The sequence below is a fragment of the Monomorium pharaonis genome, chromosome 9, assembly GCF_013373865.1.
Source record: "Monomorium pharaonis isolate MP-MQ-018 chromosome 9, ASM1337386v2, whole genome shotgun sequence".
Taxonomy (NCBI): domain Eukaryota; kingdom Metazoa; phylum Arthropoda; class Insecta; order Hymenoptera; family Formicidae; genus Monomorium; species Monomorium pharaonis.
In genome coordinates this window covers 20,522,115-20,541,001 of record NC_050475.1, presented here as the reverse complement: position 1 = coordinate 20,541,001, position 18,887 = coordinate 20,522,115, and the positions used below count along the sequence as shown (strand labels likewise).

The window sequence follows — 18,887 nt, the reverse complement described above, 5'->3', positions numbered from 1 at the left end:
ATTTATTTCGTATATAGAAAACCCTTCAATTAAAAATTGTGCCACACATTCGAAACATTTTTATAAAAAGTCTCAAAGACTCGGCCTTTATTCATCTAGACATTCGGTCACAATTCGAGAATACAAAGACGTCTGGTGAGAAATTCTAAAGAAAGAGGAGGAGGAAGAAAACAGGTAACATCACGGAGTCATAGCTATCAGGTGCCGATAGGGAAACGATCACGACGATGATGACAATGACAACGACGACGGCGGCAGCGGTGGCGGCGGCGGCGACTACGGAGCAAGGATGTTGGCGGGGGGGTATTGGAGGAAGAAGCCGCGGGAATAGAGGGTAGGTAGTTGGAAACCAGCAATTGGGTCTGCTGCCAGCGAACTGGGTGCTTGTAGGTGGGAGAAGGTCGCGGGAGGAGTGTACCAGAAGCCTGAAAACCGGGTCACCACCGGGTCACTGAGCCCCCCACCCCCTCCCCCTTTCTCCCCCTCCTCGTCGCTGACAAATAAACCCGGGAAAGTGCTCCTTCGCATCTACGAATTAATTATAAATATTATTGGCTGACCGACGCGAATTGCCGCGATAAGCAACTTCTCGGTCGGATACCGTTGGTCCGGCCCTCGAGGATAAAGATAAATATTTAGAGCTGTGGCCCGGTGAGTTATTGTGATTATGTTACGTTACGTAATTAACAACTGAATGTATCATTAATAATTATATCGTGCAAATGATTATATCGGCCGTTATTGATCCATTAAATTTTCGATACGCGCATAATTAGTACTCGAATATATGGGACTTTAATAAAAATTCATGCAGCACTGTATCGAAATACGACGATTATTTTTTCATAGCCTTATTAAGAGGCGGAATCGCGCGGATGTATTTTCAAATCTGATTGAATTCACTCGCGATTACCTTTGCGTGTCCTCTTTCATCACTCGCCCCCCCCCCCCCCCGAGATGTCACACCGTTATATTTTGTGTGAAAGGCAGGCTTTCAATTTCGATTCGGCCGATGAAAAGACCATTCTGGCTTATTCAAACGAGGTGGGAAACGAATTCCTGGAAAACATGCGTACACCTCGCTTTCAGCGGCTCGAAAATAGGCAAATCTATTTTCGAATTTAGACCGTCGTCTACATGTATCGACACTAACGAGGCAGGGCGGCATTTAATGCCGGTCAATGATAGAGGAAACGACGAAAACTAGATTGTCATTATCAATAATAATTGACCATATCCAGACCAAATACATAACCGAGTATCATAGCTCAGTATGTACTACGCGAGAAATAATATTAGAGGAGATGATGTTATGTGTCCTTTGTAGGTATTATGGCTACTCATAATATCAAGTGAGAAATTCTAGTGATTACTTACGAACGAAATCATTTGTGTAGCGCGTAGTTATGCAGTAACGCTAATATATCAACACAACACACAACCAACATTTATAAGGCATTTTTACTTTTGAGCATTTTAAAATTACTTCGAGGTATATTTTAACGTTAAATTACGCATACGTCCTCATTCTTTGTAAACTTGGATATATTATGACACAAATACATTATATGTACAGTTGAGTGCTTCCTTTTTGTTATTTTACATTTTATTCGGGTATACATATTTCGAATTAGATACAAAATTAAACAATAGCGTGGGATCTAATGTAGCCTTCTAAGCGTGCTGATATTTCAATCTCTTTTTCAATGTTTTTATATCAAAATAGTTATTGAATATTGATTCTACTACTAATCTATAGTTTACATTACATATAAATTTTTAATACTACACTCTATATACTGAAGAGATAACTTTTACATGCATATATTTGCATATAATCTGCAATATTTTCTCTTTATTTTGACTAAATGTAATTTTGTAACAAAACACTGTATCTTTGTAAACAAAACTAATTTTTTAAATCTATATTTTAGTGTAAGCGGCCGCATTACCGTAAACTCCCGTTTTTCCATTATGCAACTGTCGTCACATTTTTATAAATAAAATTCCGAGTATTAGATACTTTATAAATTTTAATCTAAAATTAATTGAACAACATATTGGAAATGTTAAGTTTTCATTTAATTTACAATATTGACAATTATTGACAAAGTTATTGCATAAAATGTAACTGAGATAGACGGCTATAATAATATCACCTTCCATATTTTTAATAATTCAATGTATTGGCTGGCGGCACGTGATATCAAAATACAGTCTTTGCCAATTCGCTTCTTTTTTATTTTCACATTTATAAAAGAAGGTTTAAAACATAAAAATTGGTAAAAACCTAGGAATTTATATTCAGTGTATTCCTATATCTATATTAAAGAGTCAAAGTTTACCGATTTTTCATCCATTTCAAATCTTTTTGTCCACCTCATAAACTTCCATTGTGCCAGTAGTAACAACTGCGAATAGCAGCGGTCTGCCACAGAGCGGACAGGTAAGAAGCGATCAAAATAGGTCGGAAACAGTTAGCTTCGCGGTCTCGACAGCTCCCGTGAGAAACGTCGAGAAACGTCGTTACAGATAGAGAGATAAAACGTCCGTGCGGAATCGATTCTGCGGTTGTATCAACTCTTGATCCCTAAATACTCACGTGGCGGAATATTGCACAGATTCTCGCGTCGAGAATCTCCGTTAATTCACCCGTACAAATTTGCTAGAAATTTTTCATCTCTTATTAAAATTAAAAAGAAAATTAATTGTATAAAAATTAAGTCTGTGTAAGAAAGCACAAACTACTTATTCTTCATTATTCTCAGAGCAGAGCTCTGCTGGCTCTCGTACGTTGAATATTCTTCAGGCAATTTGTAAAAAGTACCTTATCGTTCATCCGACAGGTAAATTAATGAATAAATGAATAGATCAAAGAAGAAAGATGATTACTTTGTTTCTGCGTTTACAAAATAACAATCCCGCTCGTGCCGAGTTTTCGCCTCGTATCAAAATAAAATAATCGTACGCGTATCGGATTGAATCACATAAATTGACGATCGATAATCGTTAGCATTATTTTATTTTAGTAGATGACGCGACCTTTTCCGTTCTTTTTTACACAATAAAAAATACAAATGACCAGTGTAGTCTTGATAAAATTATCTAGATAAAGAAATGGCTTATCTTTATCTTTATCTAAATTGAATGTATACTCGTATTTATCTCCATCTTTATATATTATAAATTAAAGAAGTTATCTTTTTCAAATTAAGTGAACAAGTACGAAGTATTGTCCTTAACTTTAACTTCCAAGTTACCTTATTTACTCAGAGATAAATCTTTGAGGTGATAACAGCACATCACGTAAATCAGAAAATAGTAATGTAATATAAAAAATTGACCCAAAACTAAAAGTAGTTTAAAACTTTTGCAAAGAATCTTATTAGTCATTATAAAGTGAATTATACATTTCTATATTTTTCAACTTTGAGTTTTATTTGCGTATTGATCTAAATGTAATTATGTAATTTATATAATTTATTTTATTTTAGATTTCTATTCATTTCTAATGCTCTAAGTGCAACACTGCAAACGACACCCATAGAGAAAAATATTTTTTTTAATTTAAGAAATTTTCTTAAATATAAAGAAATTTTCATTCATTGTAATACTTCAACCAATCAAATATTTAAACTAACAAATGCAATTATTTGGTTTTTCAAATATATATCTTTTAAAGAAACTATTTGTTTAAAACAATTTTATTAGTGAAGATATTGTATTACATATTTTACTTATATATATAACTTATTTTTTTACTTCACGCAATCTTATTATTTCGGTAACGTTATATTGTTTCATTTTACTTATAAATTATATAAAATAATTATATTCACATATATTCACATTATAATTCCTACATAAATTTAATGTATTCAGGAATTAAAAGTATATTAGTAATACTAAAAATATTAATTTTAACTGTTGTGATTGAATCGTGGGTATTTGTAAAACTTTCTTTTCCAATGAAATGAAAAGATGCAGTACCTGCGAGCTGTATTTTAAATTGCACAAAACATGCAAAACTATCTAATAACATAATAACAAGACTTGGAGAAGCTTTATTTCCAGAATGAATAAGAAAAGCAGAAAAACTTGCAAAAATCCCGAAAGTACAATTAAAGTAAAGGATGTTTGCTAAAGCTTGCGCCGCGAGCTCTTACATCCCCCGTGAATCTTGCTTACGTTAGTTATTAGCGGTTCTGTTAGCGATAGTAAGCCGCATGAGATTTCACGGAGTAATCGCAGAAAGGTTACTTAATGCAGATTTAATGTAGCTTTTAAAAAAATTTGTTATTGCGTCGAAAAATATTGCTTCAAGTAATCGTGTTTAACATTTTATTTAAAATTACATGGTTTTTGTAAAAAAAAAAAGAAAAAAAACTAATCAAACAAACAAATAGAAAAAATGTATGTAAAAGAACGTTTCTCTCGGTGTGGAAGTAGTTTAAATGGCCAAATGTGAGTGTCTGGGGAATCGTCGAGTTACGTCGGCATATCAAGTAGAACAGCCTCGCGGCGAGTCAGACCTGCCGCCCGAGCGGAGGTAAATCTAATGTAACGTTATATACCGAACACGTATCACGTCGTAACGTTACAAATGATGGCACGTTACCGCGAGTAATACAGCTACCCGTCCTCGTCCGTCGACGCCCACGACGGTGTCACGACAGTGCGGATTACGACACGCGGTGGAGTATACGATGCACTTTACAATGTCGACATTACGCGGATTATCGACTATACGCGCGCCGAGATAGCGCGCGGACAATAATTCGACGGGAGTATGAAATCGATTCGCTATAAATAATGATTATGCATAGCGGCATGACATTTTCGAGAATATGCGAAAAAACCGTAAAGAAAAAGTCCGTGAGAAAAACTATTCTCTTTCTCACATAATTAACTGTCTTCTCTCTCCACCCCCTCGCAAGATATTAAAATACTCGCTTAAAATAAATTCTACGCGGTAATTACAGAAGTTCAGTCTCATTTACCGAGGATTAATTATGTCTATAGAGATAGCTCCGAGAGATATCATAAGAAACAAGATTCTTATCGAGGATTTTAAAAAAGCAGCAACACGCGAAAGTAGAAGGGGGGACATGAGTTATCATTATAAAAAAAATTTTTAATAGCGACGAACGCGAAATGAGCAGCATCAGCGCTAGCTGGGCGGGACAAAGGGCGTTTACTCCATTTTTACGATAAATTGCTCCTTTGGAAATCCATTTAGCCGTGGGAGAAACGGCGCGGCGACGGCGGCAGCGGCGCTCTCTCCCGGCCCAAGCCCGATAAATGCATTATCGTTTTTCCACCGTCGCGCCGCCGTCTTCTGCGAGGCGGCGATAAAGTCGAAGTAACGCGGCTCACACACACACGCGCGCGCGCGCACTCGCGAGTGCGGTAAACACGAAATTAACACCGTCGCGATCATCCGCATGGTTCTCCCAGCCGTCGCTATGGCGGATGCACTTTTCTGTCTGTCGCACGTGCTCTCATATCCGTTAACGTTAACGTTATTTCAGTAACGCTTGCGTTTCCCCTTTGTTACGCAACGAGTGCGCAGCTGGCGCCTATTGCCCCGGCTCGAGCCGGCCTCGTATATATTCGCATTATTAAATCCCTCTCACGTGCTCCCTTTGAAATTCTCTTATGCATTTCTCAGAAAAGAAACGCGACCGGCCGAACGACCGACGTTCGACACTAACCACCCGCTTACGAGGATTTTATCATAATTTATTCTACACCGTTATCTCCGCCGCTGTGATTGCAGCTAATTCGAGAGAAATCGCCCCTTCCCTCTCTCTTTCTCTCTTAGAGTCTTTCAAGATTGACAAAGGAAATTACGAAGGGGGGCTTAACGAAGTTTGCTTTTCGCTAATCTAAACCCGTCTAATGTTCCCTAATGGGTTCGTTAATTTGCCCAACAGCGAGAACGCACGATAACGCGCCGCCTATCAATTTATTTAGAGAGACTCGACAAGGATAAATTGCTATGACGCGAGCAATCGGCCGTCGTAATTGTCGATCGAAAGCGGCGGCGGCGCTTCCTTAATCGCGTGTCAGGCCGCGTGAAGGTTCTTGATACGTAATGTCCCGCAGCCTAACGAGGCTAATTAGAAGTCGCATTAACCGTAACGTTCGTCCCCTTATCGACATCCACAAACCGCCCGCCCGTTCGTCCGTTCATCCGTCCGTCGCGTCGCCTGGACTGGAAGCTCCTCGCGTGATGTAACGTCCGCAACGTCGTGCGGAATCGATCGAGCTAGTAGTCCAGCGATTTCGTCATTACGGCGCGCATCGCAGGCCGATTTTTTTTCCCCCCCTCACACGTATGCGCGACACAAGTGTACATACATGTACACCTATGATCGCTGGCGATAATCGCCGTGCCTTTCGACGGTGTCGAATACGGGAGACGCGTTCGTCACCGTTCATCATGGTCCATCACTCGATTCCTGACGCCTGGTCCCCTGACATCCGGAATGACGGATATCTCCCCGAGCATCATTCTCAGACACGACGCACTCCCCTCCCTGTCTTTCTCCCTGTCTCGATGTCATTATATCGGGACACTATTCACGATTTCCCACGTGTCGTGCGGCTGCTGCACGAGTCCGAAATGACGCGTGCGCCTCTTTTTCCTCTCGAAGAGTTGTCTACATGTTGACCGAATCATCCGAACAGATTATGCCGGGGGAGAAACACGTGCAATAGGTATAAAATAAGGCCGGGAATTGAGATATCAATAGTAGCGTTGCTAACTCCTCGGTCTTCGAGCACAGTTCTGTTTTGAAGACTCTTGACCGGTGTCAGATCACAAAGGCAAAGTTCGGACAGCAGAAGTTTAGTTTGACGAACAGTTAGTGTTTAAAAGTTAATAATTGTTTAATAAAACATATCGATCTATTACTAATAAAAAAAATACACACTTCTCAAATTATGAGACCGTAATTTTTTGCATTTAAATGTGAGTGCTTCAACTACACTATCAAATAACGTTTGATAAATGTTATATATATATGTAACAAGTAGATAATTTTGACATTAGTTCAACATACATTTACAATTTCGCCAAGCAGTGTTTATGTTAAATTAAGTTTTTAGTAAAATGAAATATTTCATGAATGACAGAAGAAATAAGTTTACAATGGTTAAAACAGAATATGATTTATTCTGTTATTTTGCTCGAATTTATAGATTTTATTAACCCAAAAAATAATAAAAATAAATTATTTCCTTTATGCGCTAAATTAGAACAAAATGTAACTTTAAAAGAATATTAATAAACAAAATCTCTAATTACTTCAAATTAGTTATCCACCAATGCATAAAATAAATTTTTTAATGCATAGGAAAATAATGATTTAACGTCGTACGTAATATGTTTGTAATAATTTTTATATCATATAAAATATTTTAAACTCTAGATTTTATAAAAATAAATTGTAAAAGATGTGTGTGTATATTTCTCATTTATAATCCCCTCCCTAAACAAACGTCTGAGATTTTAGGAGACGTAAGTGATCAAAGAAAAGTTGACAATTCTAATCAATAGTCGCACTTTAAATGACTAAACAGAAGATGCGGATAATTTCTAGATTTTATTTTGGTCTTCGGATGTTCGTCCATCAATAAAATAACCTGGTTGCATTGACATCCTGGATCATGTAATATCGAACCATCTATCGTGCCGCACAGAGGTCTCTACGATGCGGAAATTTACGGTTCAACGGACAAATCCCAAAATCGCACTTCCACATGTACTCCGTTTTCACTTCTCCCGTGGTTTATTTCTCTCTCTTTCTCTCTCTCTCTCTCTTTCTCTTGGGGGAATACATTCGGCCGAGATTCCCATTGGGGATTTCCCAGTGTTCGGACGTCGCATCGTGGATGTAAACAAAAGCGACGGAGGAAAAGAAGACAGGTCGCTCAGCTATGAAAATGGGGTCAAAGGCCACTCGTCAAAATTGGCATTCGTCGCAATTGCGCTCGGCTGAATGCGAATAGGAACGTGAGCAAATTCTTTACTGAGATACCACTCGATCAGATGCGCGAGAGCAATATTATGCTTGTGCAAAAATCAGATAAGACGATAAAGAGAAATCTAGGAGAAAAGCTACTTCGCGGGTATTCGACAAATTTGCAGAGGAACGTTTGTACGATTATCCGAGGCACACACGAGAGTGTGAAAATAAACCATGTAACTGCGCGCAAATATTCAGTTTTCTTTTTTTTACGCGAGACGATAAATCGGCTGTTCGAGACTTCATCTCGATTTCCAAACAGTGATCGGCAAAAGCAGATTCAATCGAGCGTGAAAAAATCACTAGAAACGCGGACATAGATGAAAGACAGAATTTCAAAGAGCACGCTACGAATTTCAAATACTATTTAGACCATTCATGGGGTTTTAATTTTTATGTTATTACTCGAAAAGCTCGCAGAGAGTACCCAGATCAATTCTAAGAAGCGTGGAGCGTTAAATTATTTGATATTCGATAGTCATCTTAGATATCGCGTTATTTTTTTTATGAATACCATTTTAAAGGGGTGTTCTCCTTTGAAAGGTAATAAAAATCGATTTTAAATTTAATGTCCCTAGTTTTCAAGTTTTTAAAATATATTTCCATCAATATTTCATAATTTGACGAAGTTATAGACAAAAAGAAGCAAATGGCGATTTTCATAGGTGAAAATCGAAATTCTTGTTTTAGCACGATATTTATTATACGGACGTTTTTAAATAAGTAATTTATAAATACATAAGTCATTATCATATATGACAAACGCTCTCCTAACAATCATATTATACGGTACACATTTTCTTGATTCATCTTGCTTACAGCAGCAAAGTAAATTTGAAATGTTACAGCAAAATTAAAAAAAAAATATATATATATATATTAACATTATAAAAATTGCAATCTTTTGGTGAAAAAAATGTGTGCATATTTTAATTTATACTTTGCAAAAGAATTAATTCTCCGTTCCCCGTTCACAAAATCGCGACGGGGATGCTGTAAGGGATTCAATCGATCGGAAAGCAGAATTCCCGTTAACGGGCAAAGAGCATGATCGGGGACGTGAGGTCGAACGGCAAAAGCTGCTTTTTTCCCTGCTTAACTGGAAATCCGCGATGGCATAACGAGCCGATGGAGACTTTTACGATTGAGAAAAATCGCGCGCTTCCCTTAAATCGCCGTGCCCATCAAACGCGATTTCAATGCCGTCGCTCTCCGGCTTCCCTTATGGTCCGCTGGCATATCGCGTATTACGACGTAGTAGTCATAATTCTTACCTCTCGCCCCCTTAAATCTCTTCTCTCTCGGAGGTGCGTTATCAATTCAGGAAAATTCCCAGGAGATAGCCGAGAAATCGCGAAGGGACCTTTTACGCGAGAAAAAAAGGAATTTTAACGGCGCGCCTGATGTAAGTTTTATATATGTGGTGTAACGTATTGCATAATGTAAGGATCTGAAAGGATCCTTTCCTGAAACCTTTCCGCGGTGTCCGCGTTCTGAGTTAATTACACGGTGATCCTTTTCGCCACGCGGCTGAAAGAGTCGAACGCAAAAGCGCCCGGCGCCGGCGCCTCTTTGGCGAGGCAATAAAATGGAAAGAGAGTGCTCTCTCGCACGACAGAGAAGGAAGGAAAGAGAGTGAGTTAATAACGAGTCGCATCGGCTGAATTACAGGTGCAAGATGATTTCAATATTCCGACGCAAAGGGGGAGAACTCTCCGGCGAGCTTCGATAAGCCGGAGCGTGGGCAAAAGGGAGGCGACGGCGCCGAGAGCGTGCAGTCAAAGTGAGGAGGCGGCGGCTCCCCCCCTCGCGCGCTTTGATTTCATCGCGAAGAATTGCACAATAATTTGCCAGATGGATTCGCGTTAGAGAGGAACGTGGAGGCACGAAAAAAAAAAAACCTCCCCCGAGATCTCGGTCGTCCTTGGGAATTGATTACTTTTGAGAAACTATCGTCGATAGCGCTCGAAAGATCTGGGAGAAAGGAATGTTTCAATTAGAGAAAATGCGACACACTTCGCGCGTCTCCCGTTCTTTTATTACACGCGGCGCGGCACGGAAGCCCCCTCGCTTCAACTCGGCGGAATAAACGGGGAATCCCGCGAAAAGCTCGTTCCCATTCGCGAATGGAATATGTACACTCGGCGCGCGCGCGCGCGGCGGGTCTGTCATTTCGTTTCACTCTACGCGCGACGGGTGTGCATTTCTGTATACCCTGATGCCCGTGGAAATTAATCAAGTACTGATTAAAGAGCCCGCCTAATTAGAGAGAGAGCTCGCCTAAGAGCTACTTTAGCACGTATGTCAAATCGGGTCGGGTCGCGTCGGGTTGGGTGGAATTTGGTGAGGTGATGTTAATATCATCTTGCGTTCACGGAACAACAATTCGAAGATTCTCGCGTAATTGTTATTGCCGCAAATTAACGTTGCCGTTATGCGGTTCTCCCTCTCTTCACCCAAAATCCAGAATCCAAAGCTCAAAGCCCTTCCGAAAGCTTGATTGCGGTCTCGTAATTTCTAAAATTAAACGTACTCCGCGTCTCACGCCGTCCTCGCGTAAGTTTCCTGGATATTCAAGAATTTTGAGATAAGAAGAGAGAAGAGGAAAGAGAGCATAAAAGAGCAATAAACGTAATTCTCCGAGTTAAGTGGCGGCTAATTCTCGAAGATGGAGATTTAAGGACGCGGGATGCACCACGCGGCACGTTCGGCGAAGGGATGCCAAAGGGAATCGCGCGCAATTAAGTTTAGGCGCGTATCGGATTGAATTGCATCAATTAATCAGAAATCAAGATAAATCGTGACCGATATTCCAATACGGGACACGTCGACGCATACCATTACCTATCACGCGTACACGCAGAAAAATTTATTCACACGTTAAGAAAAGCAGCTACTTATTTTATTAGTTTTCTTTTTCTAAGTAACGGTTATCCTTACAAAGAATATCTCCTTGATGAATAGTTTTAAGATACACTCATCATATACTTGAAACAAGAAAAAGATTTACTTAAAATAAACTTCTGTGCACATCACAGAAAAATATGTGCCTGAATTAAATAATCACTTATTTTAAATAATCTACAAGTTTGTACAGTCACGCACGAATCTATCGCAAGTTCGTCATAAGTGACAAATTTATTCAAAATATATTCTAAATCCTGGTAACTTAGCACTTCATTTAAGAATATCAAGTGAACATAAAAATTCGATTCACTTATTACTCTGACTTTTCCTCAATTTAATTTTATAATATTCTGCGAGAAAATTTAGATTCTTTTTTCAAGTGTGCGATAATAAGTTTTTCTAAAATTTGTGATGAGCTTTGATATTTTAAGACTGTTATCAAGAAAATATTCCTTATTGAAGATAATAATTACTTATTAGAAGGGGAAAAAGTAAATTGAGTAATCGCTTTTCCTGGCGGTAGGATAAATATTTTTCTGTGTGTATAGCTGCACGCCGTTGCGTTCGCGAGGATTCGTTGAAATCGCGCGTCGAGGTCGTCAGGTCGACCCATAGTCGATACACCGCCGACAGAATTCAATTTGCCGAAGGGAGAGAATTCGGATTATAATTTTTTTCCTCTTGCCGTTATTTCCATGCATAACTGATGAACCTTTAAGGGACCCGATAGAAATATCTGCCACCGGTGATTTTGTATTAAAACAACGACGGAGCCACTGGCCGGGGACGTGCCGTTGAGACATCAAGCAGTGGGAAAATGGAAAACATACAACTTATGTGCGTTGCACCGCGAGCTTTCGGAAAGTTGCAAAGAATATATTATATGTATATACATATATATAGCGTCCAGTAAATCGCGATGTAACACAAAAGAAATGTTGACTCAAAAATGCAGAATAAATTCTTGCGAAATTGGAAAATGTAATATTGTTATAACATGAACATAACGTCTAAATCGAATCGCGCCGCCATCGCTGTATCCGTACTCTCGAAATTTTCATCGATAAGAAGCGCAGATGAAAAAAAAACTCTCCTTCGTACGTATCTACACGGTAAAAGACAGTGTACATTTGTTTTTAAAATACTTGTTCTTATATTATTATATGTTCTTATAAAGGTTACATGTATAACATTAGACAAAAATCAAATCGTTATCTATCGTCTTTTCAGTGGGCCGTTTAAGACTTGTAATACGTGTTAAATTTAGCACCAAATTTCCAACAGTGTATATATCACTTAGGCTCTGACACGTAACGCACACGCACACGTCTGTTCCGTGTCGGATCAAGATACGACGCCATATTCGCGCGTCTGGCACTTAAATCGAACCCTACGAAATTTCAGCCGACAGCCCGGTAAAAGCTCTACGAGACTTTCAGAATGGAGTGCAGACGATGGTGTGGGAACGGCGGAAACCGGAATAAATTTCAGGACGCGGATCTCTCTTTTTCCCCCCCGATGCATCCGCCCGATTCTTTTCCGTGCCGTCTTCTCCCTCGCGATTCCATCGAACTGCTTTATGACATTTGCGAAACTCGCGGAGTGTATGAGTAAGTGAAGCATAGAAATCTTCGACAGGTACAACGATGGCGGCAGAACCTCTTTCCCGGAATGTTATGCGATCAAAGAGCAAGTGATTTTGCATAAAAAAATATACTGAAAATGTAGCACGAAACTTTTAATTAAATATTTTGTTTAATATCGTACGTATAAATATGATCTTATGTAATGACACTGTTGATGAAAAACTTTCTTTTCTCATTTCCTCTTTCTATTTTGTGAGAAGCTCAATTATGTCGTTCTATCATTTTATCATAAGAACTTCAAAGATTTGTTGCATTAAATTATACTCATTTGTGAGTTATATTATTGTTGCTAATGAATGCGATATATCACCAATAATTATGTAAACTACCATTATTAAAAAACATAGAAACTAATAGCGAAATTAGTTGGACATACTAGTGCGAGTGCACATTAAATCCTATATAAAAATACAAAAATTGAAAAATATGTTTAATATAATGTAATATAAATATATATTTGAACTACGAAATGCTCATTATACTTTATTGTACTGTTTGGTGAAATGAATATTTTGTCATTCAAAATATGAAAATTTCACTTTTATACTTATATTACATTTAGATTACATTAATATACAACGGTTTTAATATGTGTACCAGTGCGCACTGGCGCAATCAATTTTGCTATTAAATTCTGTTTTTTTTTCAAGTTTAAGATAAGGAATATTCGTGAAGAATATGTTTCAAGTGGAAAAGCAGATCCCTCGGGTTGTGAAATTTATTCACGCTCGTTTTTGATATATGTTCGCCTACCGCGCAGGATTTAATGCGGAAGTCGAAGGGACTTAACCCTTGGAGTACCGATGAATACACGTCCCCTGGGCGTTCATTTAAATTCTTGCTGCACCGGCAGCGACTGAGAATCTCTCTTTTTCCTACAATGAATACACTGACAAAAATCACTCAAATTATAAGAAAATATTATACGTCAGCAATATTAATTATTTTAAATTATTACAGTTGTACCAACTAAATCGACAAATAAGTTTATAAACATATTATATCTTTCTTTTTCTTCTCTCTCTCTCCCTCTCTCTCTTTCTCTCAGCCTGGAAATGTGGGACACGCAATTAACTTTTTATTACATCTCTATTACATTCCAGGTAAGTTTTGTTCCGATATCGTGTAAGTTCGATAACTGTTTATTTAATAAGATGAACCTTTAATACTTTGTTGAAAATGTCAAGCGTAATACTTTTTGTGGAAGGGAAGAAGAAGCAGTATAGCAAGCTTTTTGTTAAACTTTATAAGAAACTATAAAAGGTCGTAAGGTATGCGTCGATTTATTTTCATCCGGATTTACGAAGAAAACGGAATTGAATCTTCCCAGCAAGAGATGATACGCTTCTATTATTTGACACGTTTTCATCATACGAGTTACTTTTTCCCTCTAAGTTTACAAAAACGCATATTAACGTAAAAGAGCATCGGAAAGATTGAAAATAATATTCAACTGACTTTCCGATGTTTTAATCGAATAAGTTCTAAGAACGATAAAAAGATTATTGAAATCAATATGTAACCGTAAGATAATTTCAACGAAAAATATGCTATTAATTTCTTTAAATATAAATATAAATCAGTGATTTTAAATAATTTTCTGTTTGTGATAATCAAACACACATATTTTTACACGTGGTTTTTACCGTTTAATTTAGCTAAATTAAATAACTTGTAGACAATTTTCTCTATCTTTCTATTTCTCTCAGAAGCAGCAGAGAAATGTAACGCGAGTTACGAAAGGGTTAACGTATTGCGCACTGGCGGTAAGCGAAATGTTCATCCGAACGAACTTGCCCGCCACGAGTTCGGCAAACGGAGCGAAGTTCCGAGGCGGCGGTAAATCGAAGCTCGAAACGGCGTATAATTCCGCAGCCCCCGCGCGCGCGGAAACCTTTCATCTCGCGAGAGGAATTAATTTATACGAGCGTGTTATCGGGCTCGACGAAGGCGGGCTCTCCTCCCGACGCGATTCCCGTATTCGGTGGCGGAGGGCACTCGGCTCTGCCAGTGGAATCCCGGACCGGATTGAAATTGTTCGCGGATGAAATTCCGGTAGGTGTGTGTTCTCGGGCTTCGGGAATCAGGCTGCTTCAACAAACTTCGGAATGGAAAGGTGAAAGGCCGCCAAAACTTCGTCCGGCACGGCCGGGCAAAGTGCGACGATCGGAGAAGAAAAATTGCTCTCTGCCTTCTCCTCCCCCTCCCCACGCGCGAGGAATCAGCGTGATTAATTACGAGGTCGCTTTTTGTCGCTCGCACGCGCTGGTCGTTGAGTTGATCCGAGTGTCCCTCCGCAGCTGACGCGCGCCCCTGAAAGGGCTGCCTCTAGCTGAGGGGCTGATGCGCGCTTTTTGACCGAGATGCGAACCCCTTTTCCCTTTGGCGTTATCTGTACAACACACACGCCGGCGACGGACGACGTGGGCAACGTTTAATACTCAGCACAGACGAAATCACAATCGCAATAACGATGTTACATCAACGATTAATTGTAAAGTCCTTTTTCGATTGTGGTGTCTCCCCAACCAGAGAGAGAGAGAGAGAGAGAGAGAGAGAGAGAGAGAGAGAGAGAGAGAAAGAGAGAAAGAGAGAAAGAGGAGGACGCGGTCCCTTTTGCAGCGCAATAAATTTCATGATACCGCGCGCGCGAGAGATGTTTAATATCGTATGACTGCAATTTTAATTAGAGCGCCGCTCTCTAATTCCGATTGTTACATCAGCAATTATACAGAGCCGCCGTGAAACATCACTCGCTCGGAAATAATGGCAATGTGGAGGAGCAGCACCCCCGCCGGAGCAGTGCACACACGTCTTGCGGCACACGTGGGTAACGAGCGGGATGTAACGAGCTGATCGATGGCGATGAAGGCCTCGGCTAATCAGCCCTAACACACATTTCTTTTCATTCGCTATACAAGCGCGTCGCCTCTGTGAATCTCTTTCATTAATTCATCGCAATCACGACAATCGCGATCGCAAATGCCACGGATACCTCTCTTCGTTCAACGCGTTCCGAGCAATGGCACGTACAATGAATGAGAAACTTTAGACACCGTGCCACCCCACCGTCCCCATCCCTGTACGTGATCGCGGCCCGACCGGCCCGATGCTTCAATCGGGAGCCACCACCACCAAGGGAACACCGCTGATTCCCGGTTTATTGGCGTGCGTGCCGACGATGTTGCCGTCGATATAAAAGTTTCGCGCTCTTTCCTCCCGCGGGAGACGGGAAATCGAGATGTTCCGAGGGCGGTAACCGTGTCTGACGGTCTTCCCGCAAATTCTGCCCCATTCCTAATAAAGACGGTCCTTTGCTGCCAGACGATAATTTAATTATTCTGTTATTACACCAATTTCGCCGTTTACCTTAATAACCGCCGTCTCGGATAACCATACGTCTCGCATATAATATATTAAGACGAGGCACGGTCGAAACGAAAAATGGAAATAATTTTTAAAGGAAATAGGTTTAATATTTTTAGAAGAATGTGTATAATTAAAAAATGTTTTAAAAGATATATACGTATGTAAAAATTGTACGGATTCGAAAAGGACATTTAGTGACTTTAATATAAATTTTTCAAATAAATGTTGAAGATGGAAAAAAAGAGCCAAAACGTTCACAATATTGTTTAATTTAACAAATGATGTCAAGTTATTTTTGCGCATCTTTATATACATTCTCCGTAACGCGCTCGACTCGTGCTCGCCCCTATTCAAATGTATCACAGTTTCTCTTCTTGACCCCAACATTTAGCAAAATAACGGCCACGTAAATTTTAAACACTTTCCAACAATTTCAACTCACATCGAATTATCGATTAATAAAGATACCGATAAACACATCCTGGAAAATACTATGTAAAGTATCTCGAGAATGCGGAAAAACGTGGCCGCGTAATCAACGTGGACCGCGCTCGTGAATGAAGTGACGCGCTCGCATCGGCTATTAACGGAATAAACAACTAAGAGAGAATCTCATTTAAAAAATAAAAAAAAAACGTCAAATCGCTAATCGAACTTTTCATAATCTGAAAACTTCACCTAACGATGTTCCCGCGTGTCATCACATCCGCGGTTACGTTTGTTCTATCTATTTACCTTGTGGCGATCGTGGACCTCCACGAGAAGAAACATCGAAGGCTCGCAGCACAGTTCTCTTCCCTGTCTTCTCCTCTTCCGATTCGCGAATCTCACGTACTCCCCCTCGGAAAAGAAGAAGGTCCGTCCGAGTGAGAAAGAAACGCAAGAGCGAGACGATATCGAAGTCGCAAATTTAGAAAAAAAAAAGAAAAAAGAGAGACAGTCTCTCTCAGAATCGCGCGCGCACGAGAGGAACTTCCGCGAGGAGCTTCCGCGAGGGGCACGCGAACCGCAACGGCCAAGTGGCGCAACTGAACTCAGCTGAACCGAGCCGAAGCTTAAATTACCGAAGAGAGAGAGAAGGCGGCGAGGGTGGTAGTGGCGGTGGTGGTGGTGGTGGTGGCGGTGTGAGGGTGAGGATCGCGTCGTCTCCCTCGCATCGATTTACTGGCAGTGGCGCGCGCTTCTCGCTCCTCACGAGCACTCGTTCGCGAGCACTCACAAGGGGGCCCGCGAGGAAGCATGGTGCACTCCAGGAAGGGCGCGAATATGCCGCGAGCTATCCCGCGAGAGAAGCGTGCTCGCAGTCGGATTCGGAAAATTTTCGAAATCGACGGCGATTCAAATCGCCGAGGGAAAATGTCGGCGATAAGTTTCATGTTCTCGAGCCTCGTTCTCGGAGAGTTGAGAGACACACACACACACACACACACACACTCGAGAGCGGTATCCAGGATCGCCGCCCTTGGGCGGCGTATCGAGACCGCCAATTTTCGAGAGAAACCGCTTTTAGGGTCAGAATTATCTGGCCGCAACACAGCGGTTCAAAGCGCACACATGCGCGCATACTAAAAGGTAATGCGTGATTAGAGAAGCGGGAATAAATATATTGTTTTCTTAAACAAATGACTTTGGAGAAAAAATTAATTTCGGTAGATTCTGCTCGATTTCCATCAGCGATTTGTCTAGCTGTTCAATATTTAAACAATTATTATATCGTTTTGGTCTCATAAAATAAAAATAAATTTCAAAAGTTGCGTGTGCACATAAAAAAAGCAAGGTTGCTAGAACAGAATGTTACTTTTCATTTATGCACATAAAAAAGTTACAGAAACTAAAATGTTCCGAAAATGACCTATATATATGTGTATATGTGTCTATGTGTGTATAGTTGCTTTAATTTAGCTAGTGTTATTATAATATTAAACATAACCTAATTGTAATATACATATCACAACTATTCTTGCTTAAACGATTCAGTAAAATCAGATGAGAAAAATCTAAATCCTATCGTGTTTTGGTCTATAACTATCAGATTTGTTATATGATATCTTTGATAGAAGTTTTTTTTTTCATATAATTTTATAACATACAATTTAGAATCATCTTTAATCAATGTCTAACTGTATTTAATCGAAATTCGTATTATTGTTTAATTTTCTAAGATGCTTGTAGCATCACACATTATTAAATTTAATGATCAAATTAATTTGAGATATTGTTTCTACTTTCGGTTTACGATTTCGTTTAAGTTCCGACATCCATATCAGTTTATAAAACTCAAAAAGGTATGTAATAATTGATGTGAAAATTGAACATCAGATCAACTTCGACCAAAAATAACTTCTTTCTATTTTTTGTATTATTCATACTATATTATTCTATCACCATTACTTATATTATTCTATAATATTATGTTTTCATGCATATTGATTTGAGGTATTATCAAATGACGATAGAATATTAAAAATATATTGTAACAGAATCTGTTCATGTGCAGCACTTAGCAGCAAATTGTTGGCAGAAACAGAGTTCTAAACATAATTTAGCAGTTTGATGCGAATTGACAGCAAAAATCAAGCAGAATCTGTTGCTAATTTGTCATTAAATTAGGTTACATCGGCAGACTCTACCAGCTCTGCTGGAAGAACACGAGAATGCGGACACAGTTGCTGCTAATCTGCTGGCATATTAGAGACATTTCGCTGATTAGGATTAATTAACATGCACAAAAAGCATTACGATATAACACGCGCTCTATCTTATGAAAATTCTTCACCGATAATAATAACTGCTGCTGTTATTACGTCGTAATCTTGATAATAATTCTCCTATTTTGGGGTCGATGCATCTAAGCACCTTATTTCCAGGAAACGGAGATTCAGTTATACAAATTTAGTATCGATCGGCGGAAGGAAGAATTGGATAATTCAAA

The 18,887-nt window shown here is 39.4% G+C and overlaps 1 protein-coding gene across 3 annotated transcripts in view; it reads right to left on the bottom strand.

The window, feature by feature from the left end:
* The window catches only part of LOC105840057, a 100,831-nt gene that overhangs the window by 42,435 nt on the left and 39,509 nt on the right, over nucleotides 1-18,887 (bottom strand). Inside the window, exon 1 of one of the 3 annotated variants that reach the window (XM_012686789.3) lies at nucleotides 16,691-17,005. The exons of the other annotated variants lie outside the window; for them this stretch is intronic. The gene's annotated coding sequence lies outside the window, so the exon portion shown is untranslated. Of the gene's footprint in view, nucleotides 1-16,690; nucleotides 17,006-18,887 lie in introns of those variants that run through there. 3 annotated transcript variants of the gene reach the window in all.